Source organism: Clupea harengus, chromosome 4 (genome assembly GCF_900700415.2).
Source record: "Clupea harengus chromosome 4, Ch_v2.0.2, whole genome shotgun sequence".
Classification (NCBI taxonomy): domain Eukaryota; kingdom Metazoa; phylum Chordata; class Actinopteri; order Clupeiformes; family Clupeidae; genus Clupea; species Clupea harengus.
Genome location: NC_045155.1, coordinates 29,252,294 through 29,270,117, shown reverse-complemented (window position 1 = coordinate 29,270,117; position 17,824 = coordinate 29,252,294). Strand labels below are relative to the sequence as shown.

The window sequence follows — 17,824 nt, the reverse complement described above, 5'->3', positions numbered from 1 at the left end:
AAGACAGCTGCTAACAAACCCCCCTCGCCCTGCTGCAGCTGTCACAGGTGCCCCTGTCACACCACCAGGACAGGACAGCATGGTCACACCATTAGCCTACTGGATACACCATTAGCAGAATGCAAAAGCGTTAACAGAACCGCCGCCGTGGCAACCAGACAATGAATTCCATTCCATCACTGAAAAGGTCAGAATGGTGGATGGAAGGATGGACGAGAGGACAGGAGAGCTCCCGGTGACAGCCTGAAACAGTGGAGGTTAGCTTCCATGCGCTAACACTAGCGCTACTAAACACCTCATAGGCCTTGCCTGAAACCGACTCCGCTAGCAAAATAACTAGAGCAGCCTAAGAAAACTCAAAACATTAACTAGATTGGAGTAAAACACACACAACACGGTGAATACACTCCTCATAATACACTTCGCTGTAGTATTAGGCAGCGGTTTTCCAATAGAAAGGGCGTCAATTTCAGCCTGCAGAGGAAGGAACCCCATTCAATCATGCTGTAATTGCATGCAGGTAAGCCTGCCTCCCGCTGCACCTCTCCTGGTAAATGCAGTGCAATTAGGAGGCTGATCCCACTCCTGCACACCACAGGGTCACACCAGACCTGCCAGGCTAGGGCAGAGAGTGAAGGGTCTCTCTCTTTCTCTTTCTCTCTCTCTCTCTCTCTCTCGCTCTCTTCCCCCCTCTCTCCATCTACCCCCACCCATCTCTCTCTCTCTCTCTCTCTCTCTCTCTCTCTCTCTCTCTCTCTCTATCTCCCCACGACCCCTCTCTCTCTCCCTCTCTCTCTCTCTCTGCCTTTCTCTCTGTCTCTCTCTCATTGCCTTCTTGGAGGGGTCTTGTTGAAAAGGTGCCTATTAAACTTGATGGGCGAGTGCAGGGTTAGCCCGAGAGCGGTAGCGGTAGCGGCTGTAGCGTGGCGGGCGAGCGCTAACGCTAACGCTAACAGCTGCCTGTAATGGTCTGAGCCTGGAGATAGAGGGAGAGAGAGAGAGAGAGAGAGCACTGGTCCCGGCCCAGCGCATTCGATATGCAGAGGAGAGAAGTTATTATTCATTTACAGCCTGTCAAGTGAGGCCTGGCCCACGCCTACACATTCATTTCTATATAGAGCCATCTGACTCTGACTGGAGTCGTTAGAGCATTAGTGCTAGACTGTCTGAGAGCAACTGCTGGAACAGTCCTAATCTGATGAAGGACTGTCTCTCTTTGACTGGATGACTGGCTGACACACACTGACTGACTTACCTCCATGGGCGGGTACACATTTCTTCACACACACACACACACGTCAAAAATAAAAAAAAATAAAACCCAAAGCTGATTTCTAGTCACCTCAAACGGCATCAGTATTTCTCAATTCAGGCATGGGGCATTAAAGTGACTGGTGGTCAAGGAGGAGAATCAAAAAAGAAAAAAAGTTGTTTAAACTGACCTTCTTGAGACGTCCACTCTTGGTGCCCACGAAGGCCACGCAGTAGCCATTGTAGACGTACGAGGTGACGGAAGTCATCCGGTCGCGGCTGTCCGTGTAGAGCGTGTGTCCAGTCACCAGCTGGGAGCCGCCCAGGGGCTGGTTGATGTCCAGACCACAGAAGGAGTCATCGATGGGCACAGGCTGCAGACGCATTGACACAGGGAGAGGAGAAGTGAGGAGAGAGGAGAGGAAAGGAGAGGAGAGAGGGAAGGAGAATAGAGGAGGAGAGAGAGAGAGGAGAATAGAGGAGGAGAGGAGGGATGAGGAACAAGGTTAGTGACCATTTCATATTTGAACTTAGCTACCAGTGCTAACGCTGAAACTCTTTGAGATGAGTATTTGGAGTCAGTCTCTGAGCCACCACTGGACTTGGAGCAGCACTCTTGCCTCTGCTAGTCCTGTTGCAGAATATTTCACTCCACTGTGATATCATATGTACGCGCAGACATAAGCACACACACGCGCGCGCACACAGACACAGACACATACAGTACATACAAACACATATACAGACACGCACAGACACACATACAGACACGCACAGACACACACACACACACACACACACTCACACTCACACGTGCACACACACACACTCACACACACACACACACACACACATGCACACACACAGACACAGACACACGCGCACAGACACGATACACTGAGTCCAGAAATTTGAGCCTGGCACAATCTCACCATACAATCTCTCTTACAAACCGCAGCCCTCTCTAAAACCTTTCCTGAAATGACACCACAAAGAACACACAGGAACACAGACAAACACACACACACATGCACATATCACCCAAACACACACACAAGCTCACAAACACTCACACACACAAACACACAAGAACACACGCACACCAGAACACACACACATACCCATCCACACGCAGGCGGATTGAGTACCGAGGATTGTGCCTGTAAACATTTACTATCTAATTGGAGGATTTGCGAGCCGTTTGTCATGTCACGAGGTTGAGCGGCCGCACATAACTCCTCATTTTAAAGGAGCAGGGAGCCTGGGCGCATAAAAGCCCACTGTGGATGCGCTGATTCAGGCCATCACTGTCTGTGACTGGAGCTGGCCTCAAAGTGTCACCAGGAGTAAGAGCGATAGGAGGAGCGCGCTCCCTGACAGTCTGTGGGGAGGGAGGAGGCAGCCTGGCCAAGAGAGAGAGAGAGAGAGAGAGAGAGATCTGGGCCGGATCTGGGCTGTGTCTGGGCTGTGTGTGGGCCAGATCCAAGCAGAAGTCACATCCTGTCTGCACTGTCTGAGACCAGACATCTAGGATCAGCTTGGCATTTTATCTTAGGATGGTTTTCAGTAGATACATAGGAGAAGACAGAGAGACAGAGGGAGAGGGAGGGAGAGAGAGAGAGAGAGAGAGAGAGAGAGAGAGAGAGATAGAGAGGGAGAGAGAGAGAGTGAGGGGGAGAGACAGAGAGGGAGCGAGACAGAGAGAGAGGGAGAGGGAGAAAGAGAGAAGAGGGAGAGAGACAGAGGGAGAGGGAGAAAGAGCGAGGGAGAGAGAGAGAGAGAGAGAGAGAAGGAGAAAGCTAGAGAGGGAGGAGGAAAAGAGTGATCCTGAAACGGCAGACGTAAGCACAGCGTCGGCACATCAGCAACACCTCCAGAGGGGTTGGGTCTCCGTGGCGACGACGGCAGCCCAAGGTCGTTAAGCCTTTACGGCCGCCAGAGGAGACGGCAATAACGGCCACGCCAGCCTGCCAACATCTCCACGCCACCGTTTCCTCTTCATTTTCCCTCTCCCAAAAATAGCTGCCGTCCGCACTCTGGGGCCCTGCCACAGGAATCAGTACCTGTGAGCGAACGCTGCCTTTCCACTGTTTATACATGTGGGGAAAGAGAAGGAGACAGAGAGAGGGAGAGAGAGAGATAGGGAGGGAGAGAGAGAGAGAAGGAGAGAGAGAGAGAAGGAGAGAGAGAAAAGGAGAGAGAGAGAGGGAGAGAGAGAGAAGGAGAAAGAGAGGGAGAGAGAGAGAGGGAGAGAGAGAGAAGGAGAGAGAGAGAGAGAGAAGGGAGAGAGAGAGAAGGAGCGAGGGACTAAAACACTGCTCAAATAATTCAAGTGTATTTATTTACATTTCCTCTCAGTGGCTGTTTGGTGGCGACATGTGACGGGACACAGGTCTCGGATCAGGTTACTCAACTCTGGTAAACGCTCACGGGTACTTAGAATTAGCAACGGAGAGAGACGCCATGCGACTCCTTGTCCGTCCGGATCGTAAAGCCCTCGTACGGGGCCCGCGGCGGAGCAGCTGTTCTGCCTGTTAGCCTGCAAATGTAATTTGGCCCATTTGGTTGTGATTACGGTGCTGAGTGTTTGGATGATGTGTGCCGGCCGCGCCGACGAGGGGAAGCACACGGAGCGCCGGCGCTCGCTCCAGGGGTGGACCTGGCTCCCCGAGGGTGACCCCCAGAGCCTCCACCAGGGAGAACGCTTCCGTGTATTAGCAGCGCTTATATAATCTCAAAGAGACTGTGAAAAATTTGATCACATTAACTTTTAAATATTGGATTTATCACCCTCCCTTCATGCGCTCGACGCAATGCTAGTGGTGAAGCTGCTACCCCCACCCCCCCGCGCCACGCGCCACGCTCTTTCATAGAGCGCTGGTCTGATTCATTTGATGCTTTGTGTGAGTTTCATAGCTCAGGGAGAAGGTGCTAAACCCTATTTCAAAACACATTTGCCAGGCGAGCACAGAAGCCGCTGACTAAAGCGCATCCCATTCGACATGCCGCTGCTTCTCTCCACTCCACCCCTCTCTGCTCCACCCTGACGGCGGACGGTGGACGGTTCCGGAGTGCCTGAGGAAAAGCCGAGTGCTATTTATTTGTGAGATGCGAGAGCCTGTTTGAAGTGCATGGCTGGCTTCTAGCGTAACCTGTGTGTGTGTGTGTTTATACAAGCAAAGTCCCTCACCGGACTCCATCCCGCAACCTCAGATATGGGAGGTGGGCGTGCTAGCAAGGAGGCTAAAACCCATGGGTGCCAACGTCTGTCGCTAGCTAGCATGTCTCTTAAGATATCAGGGAGTGAGGTTTAGTCACTGCACAGCACTGTGGCCACTGGCTACCATTACACTAGCACACACAAACACACACACACACACACATGCGCACACTCACACACACACACACACATTCCCCACCTCCGCAGCCGTGACCAAGCTCATCTACCCTGACCCATGATCCGCACCACAGGCCCCAGGGGGTATCGAGGCGGCGCCAGCGGGCCGCACACAGCCTCCTGAGGGACAGGCAGTGCCCTGATCAATACAGTCTCCTCTTTAGCTCAGCACACGCATGTGGCGGATGAGTGCAGAACATGGCAGTGGTGAAGCACAGGAAGAGAGGGGGAGATTAGAGAGAGGGAAAGAGACAGACGGAGAGAGAGGGAGAGGGAGAGAGAGACAGAGAGAGAGAGAGGGAGAGGAAGAGAGGGGGAGATTAGAGAGAGGGAAAGAGACGGAGAGAGAGGGAGAGGGAGAGGAGAGAGAGAGGAGAGGGAGAGGAAGAGAGGGGGAGATTAGAGAGAGGGAAAGAGACGGAGGGAGATGGAGAGAGAGGGAGAGAGTATGAGAGCGAGCACGAAAGGAGGTGAGAGGGAAAACAAGAGGGGAGAAACAGAGAGAGAGAGAGGAGATTGACGAAGAGAGAGAGAAAAAAAGAGAGAGGGAGAGAAGAAGAGAGAGAGAGAGAGATAGAAAGAGCAGCAGAGAAAGGTAAAGAGAGAGAGCGAGGGGACAAGAGATAGAGAGTGGGGGAGAGACACAACATAGCACACCACCTGCATACCTGCACACTATCACAGCCCAAAGCTGGATTCGGATGCGCTGAAGTGATGCAGCTGTGCAAACCCACTCACCCAGAGATAACCGCTCGACTAAGGCTGCGTGATGCATCTCCCATTCAGCCTTCACACTCTCAACCAGGTGTGTGTGTATTCCTGTAGGTGAGTGGGTGTGTGTATTTCCGTGTATGTGTGTGAGCCTTTGTGTGTGTACATGTGTGTGTAGAAGTGTGTGTATTCCTGTAGGGATGGTGAGTGGTAATAGAGAGTGTGTGTATTCCTGTAGGTGAGTGGGTGTGTGTATTTCCGTGTATGTGTGTGAGCCAATGTGTGTGTACATGTGTGTGTGTGATAGAGAGTGTGTGTATTCCTGTAGGTCAGTGTGTGTGTGTGGTGTGTGTGTGTGTGTGTGTGTGTGTTTGTGAGTGTGTGTGTGTGTATCTTTGAACAGTATATGTATTTCCGCATGTATGAATATACCATATGTACATGTACGTATGTATATATATGCATGTTTGTATATATGTATGTCATGTACGTCGGCCTATTCATGTGTGTGTGCGTGTGTGTGTGTGTGTGTGTGTGTGTGTGGTGGCTGAGAAGCTTGTGTGTGCTGGAACCAGAGCCTTGTTAAAGATGTTAGGCCCGCCTCATGTCACATCACTGCACACCATAACCGCAGAAACACAGCAGCTGCAGAATGAACAGGATCCCACTCACATCTGGAGCCCTGCAAAACTGTCACGAGGAAAGAGCCGGAAACTGAGGCAAAACATCTGGATCTGGACTCCGGTGTGTGAGACTCCGGTGTGTTTTCATATTGTATTTCAGGCCACAGTGTTTATGTTCGTGTTCTGTTTTAACGGTGTGGGTGTGGAAGAGTTTTATTTTAAGGAGTATTTTTTCTTCCTCCCACTAACATGTACGGTGACGTGCATACGATCTGTCCGTCTCCGTTCCTCCAAGGTGCCGGCGTCAATACACGACGCTGCTGTGTGGGCTTGCTAACCTTTCCATGTTAATTTGCAAAGACCTGCCCGCGTAATCCATTAAAAGCTATCCATCTATTGAATCCCTATTGGCCAAGGTACTTTTTACATAATGTATCGTCTTATCTGGGGGACTTGGCAAAGATCCAGCCCAGACCAGGAGAGGAGAGAGAGGGAGAGAGACAGAGAAGGACAGAGAGGGAGAGAGACATAGAGAGAGAGAGAATGAGAGAGACAGAGAGGGAGGGATATATATATATATAGAGAGAGAGAGGGCGAGAGAGGGAAGGAGAGAGAGACAGAGAGAGAGAGCGAGAGAAAGGGAAAAAGAGAGAGAGAGAGAGAGAGGGAGGGAGAGACAGACAGAGAGAGATAGAGAAAGGGAAAAAGAGAGAGAGAGAGAGGGAGGGAGAGACAGACAGAGAGAGAGAGAGGGAGGGAGAGACAGACAGAGAGAGAGCGAGAGAGAGGGCGAGAGAGGGAGGGAGAGAGAGAGGGAAAAAGAGAGAGAGACAGAGGGAAAAGGGGAAAGAGACAGAGAGGGAGAGAGAGCGAGACAGAGGCAAAAGAGAGAGAGCGAGAGAGGGAGGGAGAGAGAGAGGGAAAAAGAGAGAGAGAGACAGAGGGAAAAGGGGAAAGAGACAGCGAGGGAGAGAGAGCGAGACAGAGGCAAAAGAGAGAGAGACAGAGAGAGGTGAAAACCAGAGGCTAAAGGGATTCTTTGAAACTGTAAGGAGGGAGCATTAATAAGACTCCGGAGAACAAGAGGGAAAAAAAGGAAAGAGGGAAAGTGTGCGTAGGAGGCTTGGATCGTTTCCAAGTCTGGAGCTGGTCCACTGGAGCTGGTCCACTGGTGCTGGTCCATTGGTCCACTGGTGGGGATGTAGGGGGAAGCTCCTCTTCAGCAGAATTAATAAAAAAAGCTGACGGTGTTGAACTCCACAGGGAAAGCTGAAGCTGAATCTGCCATCGCCTAGCCTGGAGCATGATGATGTTTCCCCTCACGTACCTATCACCTCTGACACCGTGCTAATGGGGAACGCACTGATCTTAATAAAGGAGGTCAATGGAATACCCATGGGTGGCTTAGTGAAAGCGTGGAGCTCCTGCAAAGGAGGAAGAATCATCCAAGTCCAGGCCCTTCTTCTTCTTCATCTCGCCTTGTGCTCTTCATTAACACACACATTCACGTGCGGCAGAGCTGCCAAGCTCACAAAGAGTTGCTAAATTTAGTGTACGTTAAGCTCACACACTCACACACACACACACTCCAATAGGCACACAATAACACATACACATTCGTATGTACACTCGGGCACACACACACACACACACACATACACACACACACACACACACACCATACATATCCTCATTAGTGTTCATCATTTCCCTTTTGAATTGATATTAGCAATTAAGGCATGAAGGCACTGAGGACGGGTGCCTCTGGGAGGGAGGGAGGGAGGGAGGGAGGGAGGGAGGCAGCTCAGATCTAGGAGTGGCACATGGCAGGTGGCCAGAGACCCGTAGGTGAGCAGATCACATGGCAGGTGGCCAGACACCCGTAGGTAAGGAGATCACATGCCTTTCCTTCCTTCTTCAATCGCCCACATTCACTTCCCCATGACAGCTACAGTTTTTCTCTCCGTGGAACTGTCTCTCAGGCGCTTTCTCCACCAGTGTCTTCTTCTCAGTATCTCTCAGTATCCCTCTAGCCTCTGGTTTTCACCTCTCTCTCCCTCTCTCTCTCTCTCTCTCTCTCTCTCTCTCTCTCTTTCTCTCTCTCTCTCGCCCCATCTCCCTCGCCCACCCCCTCTGTCTGACAAGGAAACCCATGTTTATTTGGACTGCAGTGGAGGAGGATATTATCACTTTGATGGTTGCCAAGAAAAATAAATCCCTCAGAATATCTTCTTTTCCGAGAGACTTTCATGTGGCTATTTCTTTCTCTAACGGAGAAGTGAGCCAATTAGCAATAATTACTCGAAGTGTGAGAAAGATGTGAAAGATGAGTGTATGCCCAAGCTACAACTCAAAGGCGTTTATCTCGACATTCTGTTTGCTATTTCCAGCAGGGAAACTCCAGCTTCACCCAATCTCTTGTTTTTCTTGGGAAACCGCTGAGGATTATTCCTTTATTAATTCACTGCGGTAATGTTACAAGTCAAAGCGGAAAAAAGCTGAGCTTGAGACCCTCTGGTCTTTAAAAGAAACATGTATGGAGTTGTTGACCTAAGACTGCCCTTGTGTACCGGTCTCTGTGACAGAACCCTGCACCCAGACAGGGGAGTTATAAATGTCGTTGTCATGGTGCCATGGTGAGGGATTTATTGCACTAAAGAAAACATTAATAAATGGCAGCATGAGATGTTACAGAGTCTAGCATGTGTTTACATTAAAACATGCACGACAAATATAGGGCAATCAGGAAAGTGTTACACTCTGACCTAACTCTGCACACTGCCGCGTTGCTTGGCAGCTGTTTATCCCCTGACTGTGCTACTAAATATGCAGCTGTGAAATTGATTTTAGAAATATTCCACATTTACATTTAACAGATGACGAACAACAACAACAACAAATGTTTTTTTTACAGACATACACTCATATCAGTAGGCGTGCTCCCTGGATATCGAATCGACATCGTGTCGGTGTGTGTATAGGCTCGCTTACCGCTTTGGTGCACGGCACGTCTTTCCCCAGCAGCCAGTTGAGTTCCAGATTGCCCTCGCCCTGGTAGCAGGACTGCAGGCGCTCCTTGATGCGGAGGTTGATGTCTCGGATGCTGAACACGCACAGGGCCGAATCATCTGGGGGCCGGTGGTACTGCTTCTGGCCCTTGGAGAAGACGGTGAAGAGCACGTCGTCCTGGGCGCTGATGTTGAGTGAGGCGGCGAGCACGCGGCCCGGCTTGGCCAGGTAGGCGGCCTGGAGCAGGCGGTACTCGATGCCGTTGTGGACGCAGCCCACGGGCAGCGAGACGTAGGAGTGGAACTTGCGGTCGTCCTTGCAGAGGCGCACGATGCGCGAGGTGTAGAAGAGGTCCGTGGAGGAGCCGCTGGGGGTCATGCTGTTCTCCGTCTCGGGCTGCACCGTCAGGAAGTAGACGAAGTTGCCGCTGTTGAAGCCGTAGATGTAGTAGATGTCGAAGTGCGAGACCAGGGCCAGCGTGTCCGACGGGATCTTGATGAGCGACGACACGAAGTCCGTGTGCAGCTCGTAGTCCAGCATGGCCGACGACTCGGGGTCGCGCGGCAGCTTGCGGCTCGAGATCGTCGGGAAGTAGTCCTGCTTGCCGTCCACCGCCGTGCCGATGAACAGCGTGGCGTCCTCGCCCTGGAGGGCACGATGACCCCGTACATGGTGCCGGTCTGGTTGATGCTGGACATGTAGTGCTCCTTCTTGTGCGAGGGCTCCACCAGGATGAAGAGGTCGTCCAGGCGGAGCAGCTTACACACGCCCTGGTAGAGGCTGCCGCAGGCCAGCAGGCGGTTCTGCGAGTAGTCGATGAGCAGCAGCTTGTTGACGTTGTTGGTGGACACCAGCGGCTCGGAGCAGGGCTGCACGATCAACGGCGGATAGCAGGCCTTGTTGTCGTCCTCCGGACCCGTGTCGTGGGACACCAGCAGCGTCAGGTTGCCCGAGAGCTTGTAGACGCGGTTGACGGCGCCGATGTACACCGCCCCGGTCGTCTGGTGCACGGTCAGGTGGTTGAAGGCCCACTCCCGCCGCTCGGGGTGGAAGCTGGTGATCGTCTGGCCGCCCGCCACCATCACCAGGGCCGCGGCCAGGAGCCAAATGTTTCGGCACAAGAGAGCACCTGTTTTCGGGGCACGCGGAAAAGTCCTCTGCAAATGCCTCGGGCCCTTCATGTTTCACTGGGGGCCGGCTAGGAGACAGGTGACTCAACAACGAGAGATGCAGGAGGGGCCGAGGGGGAAGAGCCTCCCTCTGGGTACTCTGAAGCTGGCGTCTCTGGGTGTGGGTGTGTGTGTGTTTGTATGTGCCTATTTGTTTAATTCGTTCCCAGCCTTCACTAGGGTCTTCACATGTTTCTGAAAGAGAGGGAGAGAGACAGAAGGGGAAAACAAATTAGCCACAGTGCATCCTGACGGGAACAGAAACAGATGAAAGATGGTGCAGTGGGGGTTATAAAGCTCCCCTATTCACACGAGACAGAGCGAGAGAGAGGCAGACAGCGCACGCCTTGCAGCTTTGGCAGAGATCTCCCTCGCTGTGACAGAGGGCCATTGAGGATACGGATGGATGCGGAGGGCGACAATAGCAGGAAGGGCTTTTATTTGCGCCGTTCCAAAAGGGAACTGCGGAGCGGGATTACACAACGGAGGAAGGGCCTGGTGCGCCGTCGCGCCGCGGAGACTCATTTCAGCAGAGTCTGACTCACGCTGCTCCACGCTTGTGACTAACCACTGACCATCGCCTTCTGCTCAGAGCGCTCAACGTTAACAAAACACACACACACACACACACACACACACACACACACACATACACGCAACGCAGCATCACAGCAACACGGTGAGTCACCCCAATCACCAGGACAAGTTGAGTTTTACAAACAGCAATGTTCTACAGATTCACACTCAAAGTCTGTTCATGTATACTTTATCCGTCATTATTATTATTGTTATTAGGGTTCCTCCGTCAGGAGGAAACCTATTGTTATTGTAGGTATTATTATTATTCTTGTGCCATTGAAGTCAATGGCAGCCCCTAGAACCGTATGGTAACTTTTTGTGAAATTTGGCACACTCATTAAGGACAGTCCCTTCTCCACTCACACCAAGTTTCATGTCTCCCACTAGACCACACTAGCGCCACCAACGGGTCAAAGTTGGACTTTTGTTAACACTGTAACTTTTGAACTGTTTGGCCGATTTTCAAAAATGAGGTACCATTGGATTCCTTGGATCAAGACGAATGAAACACACCCTATGGCGTCAATTTCCGGTTATATAGATTTTCTGCAATTTCCGGTTTTATCAAAAACCTTTGAAAGGCATCAACTCCTACAATTTTTGTCAAATCTTCTTCAAAATCACCAGAGATGATCTTCAGACCAAGCCTCACAAAAATTCTCCAACCGAATTTTGATCCTCACAACCGTTTTGTCCGACACAGCCACTCAAATGCAGCAGAAAAGCTTTCAAACAGGAAGTGAAGTCATATCTCAGCAAATCTTTCAGATATCAACATCAAACTTGGTATGCACGTGGAAGACACTACAACATGTCCCCGTGTGCAAAGGCAACTTCATATCTTCAAAAATGATTGATATAAAGCAAATTGCATTAATCGCTAACGCGAATGGTGAATATGTAACCGGGTAGCTTTAGGACCCAGGAGTTTATAGGCAGCCAATGGTTGACGTGCTGTTATGAATGCTGCCTGACACGCGCGCGACATGCACGAGACGGACAGACACAATTTTATTGAGACTATTTTTGTGGATACGAGAGAAGAGGACGATTTCTGGTGTGGAGAAGATTTTCGTCTACATTTGACCGTAAGTAATAAAAGCATACTTATTACTGTTTAATTCGTATGATAACTGCAAGACGATTTTATTCTGTTTTTATTCTTGGTTAGTGTATTTGAGGTAGCGCAGATGTTTTGGGTCGAAATGGTAGCTAGCTTAGTTAGCTGGATAGTTATCTAGCATTAGGGAGAAGGCAACTTTGGTACCGATAGGTACATTTTGAGGAATTGTGTTCAGAAAGTGATTTAACCAAAGGCCAGAAGTTTAACACAGTTCGTTTGCGTTGATGAATACAAATTAAGTGTTTTATTGACTTGTTCCAGTATCACTTTGTGACTCCGTGCTGTTGTAGCTATCTAATGTAAGTTAGCTGTATTTAATATTTCACTGGGTCTTGGAGCTGTTTCATTCACTGAAATAATTATGAAATGTGATGTTCTATTAGCCATTTCGTTACTTGAGCAAGTCACAGTATTTCCAAGGTTTGATAGTGTAACTGAGACGACACAGTAAATAATTCATCTTGCTAGTAGAAAGTATGTTGTATGGTAGCATAGCAAGCTAGTAGTATAACTACAAACCTTAACATATAGGCTAGTTTTTTTTTGCTTCTGTGGACGGCGTTTCAAATTAACGTACTCTACGTACCTGTACGGTTGGGTTATTGTATATTTACATGTCATTGTGGATGTAATTGTGTTGTTTTAATTAGTGCGTTCCAAGTTTTTCTGACGGTCTCCACAGCGCAAGTACTTTTTTTCGAAACTGTAGTTGGCTAGTTAGCTAGGCTACCTTAATTAGCTGTATAGTTAGGCTACCTACCATTAAACTCGTAGCAATGGTAGCTACCACTACCATGGTTGTTGTACTTGCTACGTATTAAGCGGTTCAAGGTTTGATCGTTTAGAAGCTCCATTGAAAACATATAGAACTACAGTACAGTATTTTTGTAATTGTTCGTTTGATACGATTAGCTATTGAAGTGTTAGCAGTAGTACTAATTTGAACATAGTTTTTGCTTCTGTGAGACGGCGTTCTAAATATACCTATAACTTAACAACCTGTAACTCTACTTTCATAAATAGGTTTCCCCATCTCCTCCCATACCATGGGCCAGAGGAGCATGACCACCTGGGTGAGGAGTTTCTGAATTATCAGACCATGCCAACCACCTCCCTTCAGGACGAAACTGAGATGGAAAGCTTCTGGGCTGGAATGGGCAACACGGAAACATAAGGTATACTTTTTTTTGGCTTTCTTTTTGGCAGGTGTGGCTTGGCTACATCTGTTGCTATTATTGATGCATTGCCTATATCGTGTCATACATGATGCAAACTATGCATGTTGTATCTGAACTTTGTTACAGTGTACTTACAGTATTAATCAAAACAAAATATGGTATGTTTTTCCATTTTGTTCTTTGTTCATTCTCAATAGGTGGCAGGAACTAAAGAATTTGAGAGGCTTGTTGCCGTCGCCAAGCTGTCCTGGTGTTGCCCCATTCGAATGCAGATGCTGAGAGGGTGTTTTCAGTGTTCAGTGGGACTGAACAAAACTAAGACCAGAAATAGCCTGGCATTGGATGGCACCCTGTCTTCAATAATGGCCATAAAGATGGCCGACCTGGGAGCCCTGTTTCAGATGGGAGCCCCCTTCAGAGGTCATCAAGGCCTCCAAGAAGGCCACAGGCCAGTACAACCTTGCCCACAGATCTTAGAAAATGACTAACCAGGTTCTGATCTGCACCTGATACCTCATTTTTAGTTATTTTTTGTCATGTGTTGATCTATTTTATTGCTTAAAAAGGGCTACTGTTTAAGCACTTTATTTGTTGCACTTTTTTGTTTGATGGAACGTGTGGTGGGAGGCTTTGAATAGTGAAAAATATTTCTCCCTAACTAATCTTGTGTCATTTTTTGCTGTTCATAAATTGTTAAGTGCTCATAAATCATTAAATACAATTATTAACAATATAGGTTAGGTTCCAGTTAAGAATTAGTTGAATACCATTGTAATCAAAATGTCAATCAACCTACCTTGGTAAAATCTTAAACACAGGTCTATTAATTAGGCTATATTGTGGTACATAGACAGTCATTGAGGCACAAGAATAGTTTTCTGGTTGAATGTTCAGCTCAAGTCTAAAAGGCCCTACAAGTCATGATCAGATGAACATGAATCAGAATAAGTTCAGGTATTGCACATCTTTAGCATACCACCCAAAATCCCCTAGAATGCAGGAAATAACATCTACTTAAACCAAAATGTCCTGGGTGTGGACCTTCAGCTATGTCTTGCTTCACAGAATGTAACCAATGTTGTCCATTTCCAGTAGGCCCCACAGTAGGCAGACTTTGGGCCCCAAAACCAACAGAATGCAGAGCACAACATGGGTACAACGCCAAATTAATTCCAATTCCCTGATATCTGAGCCACCCAACGTGTGTAGCTGCGTGCACGCAACATTTTCTCACTCCAAGGTTTTTTTGAAAAGTTGGCAGCTCTGTCGGTGACACGTTTTAGTACACTTTGCAGTGAGTGTGTTTGCCCTACAATGCCTAAAAAGTTGCAGTCAAATTTTGGCAAAATTGCTAGCTTGGATATTATCTTTACATTTAGATGGGTTTGGTGGTTACAAACATGAGGATGCGCATGCAGCTTCAAGGCAGAACAATGCCTACCATTTCACCTTTACTGTATATGTTCCATCCACCCCCCCTTTCTGAATAAAGTTCCATTGATCTGATTTGTTGCTATCTGTTGCTATAAAAAACCATTTAGCCAAGCTAACTAACATTGTTTTTAGCTAGCTGACATTACCATTCAATCACAAACAAAACATGAATAGAAAATAACTTGCTAACAGGGTCCTCACGTTAAATCAAAAGCTTGTAGTGAGATGCATGACCCCCCGAGACAAGCTTTCATGTTAATAATCCTGTTGGTCACCCTGATTGTGCATGTTGTGTAGTTAAATGGAATGAGAGAGTCTGACCATGATAAAGTATTGTCAAGCTGCTGTACCATCACAAGGTACACTTGCAAACAGCTGGACATTAGCTGTACCTTGGTCCAGTTCACTGCATGCCTCTTGTCAGTTGTGTATGACTGAGACTAGAGAGATGTCAATTCAGGAGAGTTCCTATAACCATGGATTTTTAACCAGTTTTGGGAAATTTTGAAAACAGTGTTATTGTGTGGGACTACGTTTTTTTGGGCTACTTCTAATCCTCATGCGGCCGCCGCATTTATCCCTTGGCGTGACCTGCACTGGAAAGAGGGAAACAGCATGGATGGGGAAAGTGTGTGGGCAGAGCAAGCCAGTAGTAGTACATAACCTACAAACGTCCTTTAGTGAAGTGTATCCTCACTTTCATACAGTTATTGTTGTAATCAAAGCTTTTAAAGAATGGATCTCTGCATTAAGGGGCCTGACCAGAGCACAGGTGGCCTGACAGAACACGCTTCAAAGTTGTCACTTTCAAAAGGGTGGCATTTTAACCCTGTCAGTCCAAAATGTCTAAAACTTGGTACCCATGACTTATTGCTCATGGGAAACAAAAAAGTCTCAAGAACCCATAATGTCACCAGCATGGATATTTCTCGACAGTGACAATTTGTGAATAATTAAAAAAAAATGACTTCAAATCAGCCATTGATCCAATTATCTGTCCAATGTTGTGTACATGTATGAAATACATGTCAGTGTCATGTCAATTTTGTAATGATTGGAATGTTGAGGAGGAACCCGCCATTGCTGCCTGCAGCTATATTTATAATTACTATTATTATTATTACAAAAGATATTTCCCCTTACTTAATGGTTGAACTAAATGATACCCAAGAATATGGATCTTCTGAGGCTACCAACCACCACTACATGTCCTCCAATCAGCCCCGCTGTGCTTATGTCTTCAGTGATCGGGTAAATGAAGTACATCAAGCAAAGCATGCGACTCATGTACCAACAACTACAGACATCTCTCGTCATCTCGTCATAAATCAAAAAACGAGGGGGCCGCCTCCTTCAAGCGCTTCTCCCCAGGAGTTAATTATCTCATTCAGCGCTGGGGAGGCAGAGGGAGGGAGAGAGAGAGAGAGAGAGAGACAGAGGGAGGGAGAGAGAGGGAGAGAGAGAGGGAGGGAGAGAGAGAGAGAGGGAGAGAGAGAGAGAGAGAGAGAGAGGGTGGGGAGGCCTGCTTCTTATTATAGGAACAAAGTGCCAACAAATTGGGCGCCGTCGACTTGCACCCCTCTTTTCACACTCTGCTCTTTAAAGGGAGCCAGAGTCTTTAATTACGCTCTCCAATTTTACCCCCACCTCCTTCTCCCTCCCCAACACCCTCCCTCCCCACACCCCCCGCCCTCCTCCACCCCCACAGGAATTAATCATTGGCGGCAGGGCAATCATTCCTAAACCAATCAGGCTGCCATTAGTGATCCAAGCTCGCCTGTCCAAGCGCATCTGCTGAATTTGTCTTCTTCCTTTCAATTTGACATGCATATATAATCGGTGCCCAGCGACGCAAGAGGCTAACAAGTGTAGACAATGCCACTGCATCCCAAGATCAAATATAATTAAGCGTAGCCATCCAACAAGGGTAATTACAGTAGAGCAGAGAGGTAGGGTTTGACAGGAGCAGGCATGTACAAAAATGCACACACACACACACACACACACACACACATATTCACACAAAGAGACAAACAGAAACACACACTAACAAACGCACACACACACACACAAACACACACTCATCAAACGAGACAGGCCATGTTTTATTAGATTCTGTATCTGTATGCACACGAGCCACAGCTGCACGGAGAGAACCAATGAGAGGAGAGCTCAAGCCACAGCTGCACGGAGAGAACCAATGAGAGGAGAGCTCAAGCCACAGCTGCACGGAGAGAGCCAATGAGAGGAGAGCTCAAGCCACAGCTGCACGGAGAGAACCAATGACAGGAGAGCTTGGTTTGCATGGTTTTGCATCTCTCCTTCCTGCTGTGGTACGTAAGCGCCACAAAGATCCATCCACCCTCCCACTGAAGCAGCTATGCCAATGAATCCCTCTTTATAGACCTCCCCTTTCAGCCTGGGGTCTCTTGAGCCATTTGGACCTCTTGTCTGTAATCAACCAAGCCCTTCACGTCGGCGTTAACAGGGCCTGGGATTTTCATTGGGCCCACGGGTGCATTGATCTCGCAGAGATGGGCTGCTGCCTCTGGGCCGCTGGGGCACAGAAGTGGCCCGTGTGTGTGTGTGTGTGTGTGTGTGTCGTGTGTGTGTGTGTGTGTGTGTGTGTGTGTGTGTGTGTGTGTGTGTGTGTGTGTGTGTGTGTGTGTGTGAGTGTGTGTGTGTGTGTGTGTGTGTGTGTGTGTGTGTGTGTGTGTGTGTGTGTGTGTGTGTGTGTGCAGTAGAAAGATGGCACTGGGGAGGCTTTGGGTCCAATATATTAGCATGGCCATAAAAGGGGCTATAAAGTCAGGGGCAGGATCACGGAGGAGCGGGGAGCAGGGGAACAGGGGAGAGGGGAGAGACCAGGAGGCCTGCCCTTCACGCACCTCTCTTTGTTTGAGCTCTCTCTTTCTCTCTGACTCTCTCACTCTGTGTCTCTCTCTCTCCCTCTGCCACTCTCTCCCTCTCCCTCTCTCCCTCTCTCTCTCTCCCTCTCTCTCTCTCCCTCTCTCCCTCTCTCTCACTGGAGGGGCCCTGGCGTTTCCCTCAGGAGGAGTAATAACACTCCTGCTGAGCCAGCGATTCTGTCTGGTCCCCACCCCCATCATGATACACACACACATACACACATACATACACACACACACCCACACACACACACACCACATGACGTACAACACACACAAGCACACACACACACCATCACGACACACACACGCGCACACACGCACACACACACACACACACACACACACACACACACACACACACACACACACACTACCCCTTTAGCCCCCCGCAGCCGTTTGGCCTCCGGGGCCTCGAAGAGAGCGACCCTCTACAACCCC

General features: G+C 48.8%; 1 pseudogene; it reads right to left on the bottom strand.

Moving 5' to 3' along the window:
* Positions 1–806: 806 nt before the first annotated feature.
* The window catches only part of LOC116220244, a 48,409-nt pseudogene continuing 31,391 nt past the window's right edge, over positions 807–17,824 (bottom strand).